The sequence below is a fragment of the Triturus cristatus genome, chromosome 8, assembly GCF_964204655.1.
Source record: "Triturus cristatus chromosome 8, aTriCri1.1, whole genome shotgun sequence".
NCBI lineage: Eukaryota > Metazoa > Chordata > Amphibia > Caudata > Salamandridae > Triturus > Triturus cristatus.
The window spans coordinates 1,259,994,126-1,260,007,935 of NC_140591.1; the positions used below are offsets into that span (position 1 = coordinate 1,259,994,126).

At 47.6% G+C, this 13,810-nt stretch overlaps 1 long non-coding RNA gene across 1 annotated transcript in view; it reads left to right on the forward strand.

Moving 5' to 3' along the window:
• Positions 1 to 13,458, forward strand: part of LOC146805686 (uncharacterized) — a 165,054-nt gene extending 151,596 nt beyond the window's left edge. Inside the window, exon 4 of the long non-coding RNA XR_014967879.1 lies at positions 13,289 to 13,458. This is a non-coding gene — a long non-coding RNA (uncharacterized LOC146805686). The remainder of the gene's footprint in view (positions 1 to 13,288) is intronic.
• Positions 13,459 to 13,810: the final 352 nt, after the last annotated feature.

A 13,810-nucleotide genomic window follows, 5' to 3' on the forward strand; every position in this document is an offset into this window, starting at 1 on the left:
GGGTGTTTGAGATTCCTTGGGGGTCTGAGCACTCTGGTTAATTCATTAGTTTGGATGGGTGTTCAGTATGGGGCATCTGTCCTGGGGAGGGGGAGTTGGGGTGTGTTTAGTTTTGTTCAGGGATATCAAGAGGGAACCAGTGTCCTCCGAATGACGCTGAAGATAGATGGGGATAGGAGATAGGACAATGACCTCCATCACTGCCTTTAAGTGCATAACCTGGAATGTCCGGGGACTCCACACTATGGCCAGGCGCCACCAGGTGCATGCCTATTTGGTGCGCAGGGGAGCAAACGTTGCTCTCTTACAAGAGACGCACCTCACGTTGGCAGAGGGAAAGGCGCTCCAGCGCAGATGGCGAGGGCAGGTATATTACACTACTTACTCGGCATACGCAAGAGGTACGCTAGTGTGGATCAGGGCGGGGGTGCCATTCCAACTGATGCATAAGATAATTGATCCTGAGGGGCGCTATGTCCTGCTGGCGGGGCGCCTGAACGGGGTAGATGTCATGATAGGGAGTATATACGCTCCAAATGTTGAACAAGGAAATTTTTTGGACCGCCTGTCTGGAGCTATGGCTGAGCACGCGCCGGGCTCACTGCTTTTGGGGGGCGATTTCAACTCTGTGCTGGATGTAACTATAGATAGATCTCACCCTCCACTGCCTGAGTCAGCGAGCGCGAGACTTGCAGATAAGAGGCAGAGATGGCAGTCAAATTGGGATCTAGTAGATATATGGCGGGAACAGCACCAGCAAGAGCGAGATTATTCATATTATTCTGGTCTGCATGATTTGCATGTTCGGTTGGATGCGATACTGGGAACGTCTGATGTCTGTATTAAAGTGCAACACAGTGAGTACTTGGCCAAAACCTTGTCAGACCATAACCCCCTGCTGATCTACTTGGGATGGCATAGAGAACGGGCGCTGATTCCAACTTGTAGATTACGCCCTGAAATACTAGAAGACCAGGTGTTCCAGGAAGAGCTCCAGCAGGGGATCACCCGCTATTTTACTGAAAATGAAAACACAGCGACAACAATAGCGGTAGAATGGGATGCATTCAAGACAGTGGTCAAAGGGATATGTATCTCTAAGATGGTGGGGGTACGGAAAACCTTACTAGAGGATATACAAAGGGCGGACGAGCGCTTGCGAGAAGCAGAGAGGCGTAGTTACACATTAGAGAGGGATCAGAAAGAGGTGCTGGGAGCGAGGGAGGAGGTAGCGCGGCTAGTTGAGAGGCTCAGGGCGTTTGATTATAAGGCATATACTGCGCGAATGCACAACGAGAGGGACAAAACGGGTACGCTTTTAGCGCGGCTTGTTGCTCCTGATAATAGAGGAGCGCCAATCCTAGGGCTCCGAACATCGGCAGATACGATGGGATATACCCAATTGGGAATAAACGATATGTTTTTGCGCTATTAAGACATGGAGCGTTACTTTGGTGGGTTGGTTTGGCCCCAGCTGGAAGAGGAACACTCACTAGTATTGGGACAAGAGATATCGTTAGGCGAAATCCGGTCAGCAATTAAGCACATGGCCCGAAATAAGACCCCGGGAGTTGATGGACTACCAATAGAGTTCTACGCCACTTTCGTGAATATACTGGCCCCTCGGCTGCAAGCACTGTATAAACATACCTGGAGGACGAGAATACTACCAACCACGACCCGGGAGGCCATTATAGTTCCCATTCTCAAGCCTGGCAAAGACCCCGCTGAGTTAGCAGAGTATAGGCCGCTGTCGATGCTAACGGTGGACTATAAAATATTAAGCAGGATACTGGTGACGCGACTGCTCCCTTATATGACATTCCTAGTCCACGGGGATCAGGGGGGGTTTATCCCCAAACGAAATACGGCCGGCAATATTAGACGCCTCCTGCGTGTTTTAGAGGAACAACAAGACACCACGACGGGAGCAGCGGTGCTGGCTGTAGATATTGAAAAGGCCTTTGACAGCCTAGAATGGTCCTTTTTATATATTATGTGTTGGGGAAAATGAGAATAGGGGAAGAATATGAGAGATGGACGTGGATCCTATATACTGAGGCCACGGCTAGAGTGCGAACAGGCACGACAATCTCTCGGGTGTGTAAAGTAGAGCGAGGGACGAGACAGGGCTGCCCTCTCTCCCCACTACTATTTGCAATAGCAATAGAACCATTGGCCATGCTGGCGTGCACGGGAGAGCAGTACCGGGGCCTAACACTGCGGGAGGATGTGCAATACATCTCGCTGTATGCAGACCATCTATTAATGTTCCTGGAGGACACCCGAGAGGCTTTAGCAGCAGCGAAACAATTGCTGACAGGTTATCGGAATAGATCGGGGCTGCGGGTCAATTGGTCGAAGACTTGTTTGTTCCCGGTGAGACCGAACGGGCCAGCGCCGGCCCAAGTACAAGGGGTCAGATGGGAGGCACAGTGCCTGGCCTATTTGGGAACGCTTGTTTATCATACTCAGGACAGGCTCCTGGAAGGCAACATTGGTCGGGCAATTCGAGGAGTCAAGGGGAGTATGGAGTTCTGGAATACCCTGAAGATATCGGTAGCAGGGCGGGTGGCACTGTTAAAACTGATAGTGTTACCGAGACTGCTATACTATTTTAGGACCCTCCCAATATGGATACCTGGAGCGATGTTCCGGCAGCTAAAGGCGATGGTGGGAGATTTCCTATGGGGTAATGGTAGGAGACGTGTTGCTCTGGATACAATGATGCGCCCCAGGGAGGCGGGAGGGTGGGCAGTGCCTGACTTTGAAAAGTACTATCTGGTGGCCCAACTCCAGTGGCTTACACAGGCAGTGGCATCGACGTTTCAAGGACCATACCCAGGCAACAGTTGCTGGATGCCGCGGCATGTGCTCTCCTATATCTTGCTGGGGCAGAAGCTGCATAGAGACACCATTACGAACGAAGAGAGAACGCTACAGCGTTGCTGGGTCAGGAGTCATATAAAACATGGTGTGGAGCGTCCCTACGCACCCGAGCTCCCGATAGGGGCATGCACGGCGTTACCCCACGGAGGAGACTGGTCAGCTTTGGGAGACTAGGAGGAGAAGGGGGTATTTATGGTGGGTGACCTCTATGAAGATGGCGCCTTACTGCCGTTCTCGATTCTGCGAGACAGATATGACCTGCCGCGGGGACACTACTTATTACATGCGGCGCTGGTAGCGGCTATCCAACGCAGGTGGAAGATAGGACTGACAGAGCCAGAGACATCTTTAATCTGCCAATATGTAGCCATGGCGGCCGGCACGTTTAAGGCCATCACCTGCCTTAATAGGAGAATGGAACAGGAGGGGAGGCAACCGATGGATCACCTGAGGGGGAAGTGGGAGCGGGACTTGGAGAGGGACATCTACTTAGCCGAAACTAGTGGAAAGAGCATGGAAAAGTACGCGGAACGCTAGGTTTCAGCTAATACAATTTTATGTGTTACATAGGGCATATATGACCCCGAAGCATATTAAGCAGATCTTTAAGGTGGAGACGGCTAGTTGCCCTAGATGTGGGACGGAAGGTGCAGACTTTCAGCATATGCTGTGGACCTGCCTGAATCTGGCAGAGTATTGGGGAGAAGTAATTACTGCACTGGAGTTGGTTACGGAGCGAAAGCTTAATAGGGACATGGGGCTGAGCTTATTGCACTGGTTTCCACACACAAAACACAACAAAGTGACCAGCAAATTTATGGATCTGGGATTGGTATTGGCAAAAAGGGAGATAACCAGACATTGGAAACACAACCAGGGGCCTAGGGTGCAGAGATGGAAGCATGAATTTCTTAAATCGGCAGCAAGTGAAAGTGTGATTAAGCTCGGCTGGCGCATAGGTTGCAGAAGGAAACGATGTTGGAAACGGCGCGCACCTGGGAGGCGGTGGTTGAGGCGTTGCGCAGGCCCGATCGTGACCTGGAGGATGAACCGGACCCTCCTTTAGACAGCTGAATATTGGAGGCTGTGGGGGGGACATGGGGATTGGAGGGGCTATAGGAGTGGAGAGTAGCTGACAACATAAGGATGGAGGTCGTCCCATAGAGGCAGCATATCCTAGACATAATACCTATAGATCAGACTATATTGGGAATTGTACACTGCAGCGGAGCACACTGGAGGGTGGGATAGGGGTGGGGAAGGGAAGTAGTTATGTTGTTGGGGTAGAATGAACAGCATGAGGATTATTATGCAATAATTGTTGATATGCCACGAGAAACTGTAAATGGCTGTCCAGAGTATACTATATGGCACTATGTTTGGAATAGCCGACAACTCTGCAATTATTAGACAGCGGGCAGACATTGACTATGTAATGTATGCCAAAATATGAGGATGTTGTGAGAAAGATGAATGCAAATAAAAAATGTTTAAATAAAAAATAAATCAGAAACAAAAAAATGAGGCTCCGCTCCATCACTTCTAGGCCGGCACAAGATCGTCACGGAGTCCAGCTGCCCCAGATGGCTAATTGGAGCAATTGCTTTAAAGATTTCAGGATCCAATTTGGCACCTCAGAATATTCTAAAAGTGAGGAATCTGCAGTTAAATTATCCCCTAGAAAGAATGTTAATGATCCAACCTCTCGCTTGTGACCACACGGCTCTGCTCCAATCGCTGGTCAACTGAGTCCACACCTTGGAGCACAAGGTGGAGGATGCTGAAGGAAGCTCCCAAAGGAACAATGTCTGGGTGGTGGGGTTGCCGGAGGGTGAGAAAGGCCTGGATGCTGTCGCTTTCACTGAGAAATGGATCCACACGCTCCTACTTGATGCTGAGTTCACGCCCTTCTTTTCAATTTCACCTGCTCCCGATGCGGAAGCCACCACATGGAACTAGACCTAGGCCCTGCTTATTCTGTCTACTGAATTACAGGGACCATCCTCTGTGAATCACACACGCTTCCAGAAATTAAAGTGAACAACGCCACAATAATGTTCTTCCCAGACTATACAGTGGCAGTCCAAAAACAAAGGTCAAGAGGCGATTACGCAAACTAGATCTGCCTTTTTTCCTTTGCTGTTCCCTGCCCGCCTTCGAGTGGCATTTGAAGGCTGTATCTACTTCTTTGATTCTCCTGAAGAGGCAGGGGTAACCGGGCACGGGACAGGGGTAACCAGACAGGTGGGCCCCCCTCCTCTGAAAGTGGGCCGCCCCTCCTCTGAAAGCAGTCCCAAATTTAGAACAGATGCTGACGGAGCACCGGCAAGCCCTGCAAATGGCATCCACGATGAGCAACCGCGCCTACAGCCCTGATCGGGATGCTGACTCAACTAAATCCCTCAGTGACAATGGCTCCACAAACACCTGGCCATCACAAACTGATGCATTCACTCCTCCTGATGTTACTCCCTACACAGCGGATGACATCATTGCTTTAATAATGTTTCATGTATTAGGATCTCCTCCCCCCTCTATTTTTATTTTCTTAAGGTTTTGACCTGTTGCCCATACACACTCAGCCCCACCACCCACTTTTGCTCACTGGCCCGCATGCACGTGTCACGGCCCTTCTTTACAGAGCGGAGTGGATGGGCATGTGACCCTACTCCACTATTTCTATGATCCACACTAAAACAGTCCCCTGGAATGTGCAAGGTATGCACACGGCCTTACAACGTTATGCAGTCTATTCGTACAATAAGCGCAGGTCCATCCACATAGCATTCCTGCAGGAGACACACCTACCGACTGCCGAGGCTGATCGCCTTAGTCGTCGGTGGCAGGGCCAGGTGTTCACCACACATTGCTTCTCATACCCCAGGGGGTGTTGATGTTGGTGGGATCGGGGACTCCATTCATAGCAAAAGATTAGGTGACGGACATGGAAGGCAGATATGTGTTCATACGGGGTCACCTGGATGGTAGACAGGTTCGAGTCGGCGATGCAACGAGCACAAAGTAAGTGTTTTTTTTATTTTACTTTTCCTACCCTGTCATCTGTCCACTTTCCCCCCACCGCCGTTACCTGTGGCGGCCAAGAAGGTTGTCTACTTCACACACAGCATGAAACACATGCTGAGTTGACACGCCACTACTCCTTGTTATATGAATTCACTGTTGCGCCTAGCTCAGATCGCCTTACCAAATTTTTCTCCAGTCTATATCTACACACTATATTTCCCAATGAACAGGAGGAGCTGGAGGAACCCATTTTGCTCTCAGAGATTTGTGAGGCCATCAAGTCCCTAACATCGGGCAAGGCTCCCGGACTGAATGGCCTGCCCGCTGAATACTATAAAGCGTTTGGCTCGGTCCTGAGTCCGCACCTTCATGCTTTATTTACAGATGCTCTAACGGCCTCTATCCTTCCAACATCGTTGCGGGAAGCGCTCCTGATTTCCGTTCCTAAACCAGATGGGGACCCCACTGCCATAGGCACTTATCATCCATTAGCTTTACTCAATACGGGCTACAAAATTCTGGCCAAAATACTCGCCGATAGGCTAGCGCCTCTAGTTCCGTCACTGGTACACTCAGATCAAAACAGGTTTGTCCCAGCTCGTAACATCTCTCTTAATCTGCAGCGCTTCTTCTACGTTTCCACCTACTCCACACTTCTCTGGCCTTCCTCGGGCTGCCTTGTGCTTGACCTGGAGAAGGCTTTCGACTCTCTGGAGTGGTATTTCCTCTTTGCCACTCTGCCTCGATACAGCTTTGGGCCTCGGTTCATTCGTCTGGTGCGCCTGCTTTATACTGCACCAATGACCAGGGTGAAGACGGGCTCCGACATATTGGACCCTATCCCGGTGTGCCACCCACCAAGGATGCTGGCTATCCCCTCTGCTTTTTTCCATGGCCATATAACCACTAGTGACCGTTCTTCATTCACAACGTATTAATTGGGGCATTCCCCTAGAAGACAATACACACATCATATCTCTCTACGTAGGCGATCTTTTTCTTTACATCTGGGATCGACTCCCACTGTACTGGCCCACACGCCTGCCCACTTTGCTGCCATCTCTGGCTTGAAAGTAAATTGGGCGAATACCTGTTTGTTCCCATTCTCATCCACATGTCCTGATCCCCTTTTGACACTCTGCGGCGTTCCCCTTGCATGGCAACCCAATTCCTTCTACTATTTTGGGATTAGAATCTATCATAAACCTGCTGATCTGCTTGATGGTAACCTTACCAGGTCTACATCGCCTATTCGATCCCAGATGGTGTTTTGGCACATGCTTCCCCTGTCGGTCATGGGTCGGATAGCGCTATTGAAAATGGTGGTTCTGCCGAGGCAGTTATATTATTTCACTAACTTACCTCTTTATGTCGCCATGCTGTGGATGTGGACCTGCTACACATGATGTAGTCCTGTTCTTGGCTTGCTTCTTACTGGCGATTGGTCACAGCTTCTCTGGCATCTTGCACTGAACGCATCATGGCACACACCTGCACCTCTTTTCTGGGAGTAAACGGCAGAGGGTGTCTTCACGCTTCCTGGACTTAGGGCCGCTGGTGGCTAAACGCCTGATCATGAGACGGTGGAAATCCCCTGAGCCTCCTCCTCTGCTAGCCTGGCGAAGCTTGCTATTGGTGTGGGCCAAAGCTGAGAGCATCGTTCTGCATAAAGAAAAGATCCTCTCCCACCGGAAAATCCCCATTACGACTCATTGGCATTAGATATTACACGACTTTCAGGAGGGATCCCTGGCAGAGTCTTGTCCCTAAGGGTGCAGACAGGGCACACGTCCTATAAAAAGAAGTGGGGGGACTAACAATATGCATATGACCCCATGACGTCACGTGCTGAACGTGTCCCGGTGTCTGAAAATTACACCGGGACACATTCAGCTTATTTACATGGGGCCCAGCTTCTTGGCAGGGGGGACGACGTCCATCCTGTGAAAAGAGTGGGGGACGCCGTGTACCTGCGTGTACCCCGACTCGAGCCCTGGGTGCCGATCCGAGGACGGAGAGGAAGGAGAGGTGCAGTGGGGACCTCCCCTCCCTCCGTGACTTGTACGTTGGGCGGCACCCGGGATTCGGGAAGGGTGTAAACCTCACGCACCTCATTAGATAGATAGACGGGGTCGGTGGGCAACTATGGGAAATTATGTCTAGCCAACTAGAATATGGGCGGCCCGATGTAGTTACAGTTGGGCTATGTTTGTCCTGTTCTTTATGATTTGTCCCACCTCCTTTCCCTCCCGCCTCCGGATTCTTATAGAGTTATCGGGAAGGACGAGGTGTCGCGCTCACACATATGTTATTCCTGACGATCCGATCCGCCGCTTAATGACACACATTACCAACCGCATTCTCCTGAGTTGTCCCCACCCAAACCTTAAGATCGCTCTCCCCCAGTGTTAGAAGTGGGGGGGAACGGAAGGGCACGGCGTGCCCCTACTTTTAAAAATTATGCTAGTCCGTTCCCCTACTTCTTGATTTAAAAAAAGCGTCCCGGGACTGCCCTAATTCAGGCCCGGTTCTAGTAAGGCTTGAAGGCAGGCGCGAAACGCCATGGGGCTCGAAGTGCTTCAAAGCCCGGGCGCGCACACACAGACAGTTTCAGAGATTATCGCAGCCGCACCTCAGTACTTCACAGGTCTTTAAAAGACCATTTACATGTTAACGAGGCTTTGTTTATTTTTTCACCCCTTCATCTCCAACAGGAGCATGGCGAAAGGCGACAAATCCTTTCTTTGGCCGCGGTAACCTTTGCCTACTGCCCTGCTGCCTGGATATTCTTTTTCTATGCAGCCCAGGAGAAAAGAAGTTTGTTTATTTTGATTCACCTTTCCCAACCCCTGCAGCTGCTCATCACTTCAGGCTGTGACACTAAGATTGACTAATGGAGTAGGTAGGAGAATGTGTCACTATTTGTTTTTCTTTTTAAATTCTGCACAGGCGCAGCAGGACATGTACTTTTTGTGTGCTTCATTTAATCCGTTTTTATCATTATCATGGCCGATGCAGGACAACAATAGGACAATAAAAAAATGCCCAGATAACGCTGGGGATTAATGATCCTGCTGGAGAGCAATCATTTCTCTGTTAGAAGTTAAGTGCAGATGAACTGTATTTTATGTGGGTAGCTCAGTGGGTTACTGCCTTTGTCACAGAGATCCTTGTGCTACTTGCAGTTCAGAAGTTACAATCCTAACATAGGACAGTGACCAATGAACTGTCATCAAAGAGCTGCATGCAAACCTGAATGATATAGTTAGAACTTCGCGTTTTTTGTTTTGTGATATAGTTAGAACTTCCCCAGTCTTTCATTATTCTAATGTTGCTAAAATGAGTATCTTTGGGCAGATATACATTTTTATCAGTAAAGCCAACCCCTAACCACTGGAGTACTCTTTAAATCCTGAGTTTGTGCTTCTTCAGACCAAACCCTCTGAAAATAACTGCCCACCAGTATGGATGACGTGTGATTCATACACTTTGTAATCCTCATTGGCTTATGTGACATTCCCTGTAGGCTGATATACATACTTGTATGATTCGTTGTCTCTGTATAATGTGTGCGTGGTGTAAAGTACTGACACACACTACACTGATATGAGTAGCGCTACACAACAAATGAAATGCATATGAGAGAGGGGCTACATAAAGATGAGGGGCACTGTTGGAGGGTGGCAGTGAGGGAATCCGAGGAGGAGGTAGTGGGAGTGGCTATGGAGCGATGAGGGGCACTGTTGGAGGGTGGCAGTGAGGGAATCCGAGGAAGAGGTCATGGGGGGGAGGGGGGAGCTAGGGAGAGATGAGGGGCACTGCTGGAGGATGGTAGTGAGGGATTCTGAGGAGAAGGTCATGAGGGGGAGGGGCTACAGCGAAATGAGGGGCACTGGTGGAGGGTGGCAGTGAGGGAATCCGAGGAGGAGGTCATGAGGGGGAGGGGCTATGGGGAGATGAGGAGCACTTGTGGCGTATGGCAGTGATTATTGGTGTGGCGCCAAAAAAGACTTTCGCATCAGCGCTAAAGCCGGCCTTGTCATGGCCTTTCGGTTTTTGTTTATTTAATTAGCAGTCGGGTCATAAGGGCTACTGTGGAACATACTTTAAAGTGCATGCTAATTATATTTACTGCTATATTCAATGTTTTAAGTTTGAAGGTGATTTTACTAATGTTTTTACGGGGAAAAATGAAAGTGGAGCCCGATGGTGCCTGATATGGGGTTGGGGCCCAAGGTCAGCTGTGAGATAAGGTGCACTGGAGAGGAGTAGTGGATAATCAAGCCTGTAAGGGAGTGCGTTGCGGAGTCTGGGGTCAGGTGGAGGTAGCAATGAAGAGGGATCCTCCATGAAGGCTCGAACAGAGGGAGCCCAAGTAGTGTCACTTGCCTGATACTACCACCTCAGAAACCTCCTCTTCCCATCAAAGGAAAATGACATAGAAAAAACAGTTTTTGAGAGTGATAATATTTAGAAAGAGATTTGGAAAAGAGTGCGATTTACTGGGCCTTGTAAGACTAAGAAGAGATAAAGGAGGGCCCGGAGGATTTGCAGTCTGGATGTTGCTACTCCCAAGATAATTTTGAAAAAAAAACTATAGGGTCAAGTACTGCATTTTATTTTCAACACCCCATTTTTACACAAATTCTCTCCAAAGCCATTACTGTGCCAAGACAACATCCCCAGGAGTTGACCACATTTTTTTTCAAGATGCACAATATGTTCCTCCCATAAGTAAATATTTACCTCCACTTTGCCAAGGCCTGTGTTTTGTCCTGCTTGCTCACATGTTATCTCACTCAGGCTCACTACCCCCATTATTCATTCTCATTCACTTTCCCTTTTACTCAAAATTGCTCACTTGCACTCACTCTTCAACATTCGGTATCACATTCTCACTCACTCAGTCTCACCACTTTTTCCTACTCTGATTACCTCATTCTAACTTACAGTTTCACTTACTCTACCTGACTCCTTCTCACTCACTTTCTCTCACTTTCATCGACATACACTCTTTCACTCATGCTCGGTTACATTCAGGCACTCAATCATTCACACCCACATTTACTTACTCGCACTCATTCTTCTTTGCAGGACACTTTAATACATATGTGCTATACTATGTTTGAGCAGCTAGCTGGCTGACATGAATAAGAATTATTTATTTATTTATCTCACTTGTAAAGCGCACTCTCACCTAACAGGCATCCTGGCGCTGACAATCAAGAGTGCACAATTTGTGGATAAGACGGAGCCCTTGTGGGTTTCCGTGAGTCAGATCAGATTCTCTTGAAGAGTTCCTTTGTCTCTGAGCCCTGCTTAACACATGTGTACAGGAGGAGCCCTATATTCATGTCCTCAATGTTTGAGACAAAAAATACTCATTGATTTCTGAACGAGAGTAAAAGCGTTAAGGTAACATGTCGTTCCTGCTTATATTTTGCATGCCTTACATAATCCTGCATTCCCTATGAGTATCTGCTTTTCCCAGAATGTTGTTACTTTTTTTCAGGCACTGCATAATTTGAAATGAGTCACATCCAGGTGCTTATAATGGGGCAGAATTGGGTTGTAGGTGAAGACAGTGCGAGTTTCACTCAGTGGGGCAGAAGGGTGTTCGGTGGGGATAGGATGTGGCATTATGGCCAGAGCTACCAAATTTGGAACTGGGGAACCTGGTTCAGACTTCATGCCTTGTCCATCAGACTACTCCTGAGGGAGCACCCGTGATAGACTTTAGAAGGCCCCACTAGACCTCTCCGAAAAATCAGAGAGAGCTTGGGGAATGTGCTCTGGAGGTAGAAGTAAGACTTCTGGCAATTGGAAAGGTGCAAGATGTACGTTGGGTGTCCTCAAGTGAAATATCTGTCAGAGCTGTTTGGAATAACTACAAAGGACTTATTAAACATTTCATGGAATCTTCCGAAGACTCAACGAGGAGTGACATTGAGCAGAGGAAATATGCTGGTTTAAACCGTTTATTAACCTCCCTGGTGTTTGTTGAAAATATGGGCATTTTATATGATGCTCTCACAGAATTGGGTGACCTATCCAGAAGGCTGCAGCGGCGTGATATGACCATATATGAGGCCGATCGTTCAATACAGATGCAGATTTTAGTGTTTGAATCAATGGCTGATGCACCTGGGCCCTTTGTTTGCTACAACTGCATTAGATGCTGCTGAACGGATGCAGTTTGCTGGTGTAGGACTGCAACAGAACAAAGGCTGTGTTAGCATCAATAGGGCACAGTTCTTTAGGAGCTTAGCAAATAACCTGCGAAAAAGGATGACAATGTCTAATGCATCAAATGTTTCTAGATGCACAACCACAAACAATGATGAAATCGAATACAAAGAGTTAGTACATAGAATGAAACTCCTACAACCAGTTTATTGGCCAGATCCAGTAGACATATTATACGGTGAGGGAGAATTACAAAACCTTTGTAGCAGGTTGCATGTATTTGAGACCAGGCAGTACATCCTTGGTTTCAGAGAGTACAAACAAAATAAAAATTGCATCTCTGAAAGCCTGAAACCATTAATGCACATTATAAACACCTTTTGTACCTCAACTGCTGAATGTGAACGGGGCTTTAGTGTAATGAATGATGTGCTCACACCACTGCGGAACAGAATATCAATCAATCGTCTGTCTTCTACAATGTTCATAAATATCGTGGGGCCACCTGTCATAGAATTTAAACCTGAATTTTATGTTCAGAAATGGTTAGAAAAAGGGAGGAGAAGTACAGATGAAAGAAACTGCATGGCTCGGAGACAAATGACTTATGATTCCACTTATAAGCGTATTTGGAATATTCTGTGATTGGAAACATGTCCCACATTGTAAATGAATTAAATATAAACAACTTATATATTAAACCTCAAATAAACATGTTTATTGATTCTTTGAATTAAATAACGTTATAAGCTGTAACTGGTCAGTGAAATGCCAAACGTTCAAAAATTGGTATGTTTTGCTATTTCTAGCCACACCTCCGACTCCGCCCACTAATCCAAACCTTGGGTTAGTCCCGCCCCCTGAGTCTCCGCCCACAGTTCCCCTACTTTTTTTCCCCCACTTCGACCACTGCTCTCCCCTAATGTTTTCCCTGCTGGATGGGTGCGTGGGATGCTACAGGATTGTCTGCAAAATGTCAATGAGACTCGTGGGTGGCGACATGGTTGTTTTCTCTTTTGTTGTTATGGTTTATTGTAACTCACAGCTGCATTTGTGAAACGATATAATGATACATACACGCCCTTGACGTTAGAGTTTATTGTTGCTCGTTTATCATAATGCATGAATCTGTCCCCACTGTCAGCTGGGATTGGCCTGGTGTATCACCTTTTCTGCTACTTTATTGCAGGAGTCGTCATGCTGATGTCATGCTGATGTCACGTTAACTTCGCAGATCTGCACCTACTGGACTGTAGTCCTAATTTGGAACGAAACCCTAGTGTTTATCATAGCATATGGGCTCCCTGATGTTTACTCACTATTGTGACTCCACTGTGGATATAACATGTTTACCATAATATCCTGCCTGCATTGTATATCCTTACATTCTCCACTGTATGCTGTACTACCTGTCATTTGCTCTGCTATTGTAAAGTGTAAACGGAAAAACTTTAATAAACAGATTCAAACAAAAAACCAAAAACATAGACTAGAAAGAGTGTTAACGATGGGAAGTAACTTTTTTATTTTATTGTTTTGCCTTAAGCTCCGCTCTAAGGTCATCACTTTGGTCAATGACATTTTTTTTACTAATACTTGGAGAATGTTTAATGCGCTCCCCGTGTTTTCTAGAACCGGAGTTAGTTTGATCTCCTAGAGTTTGCAACACCCACTGCTACCCTGTGGGTGCAACTCAAGGCAAGACCCACTT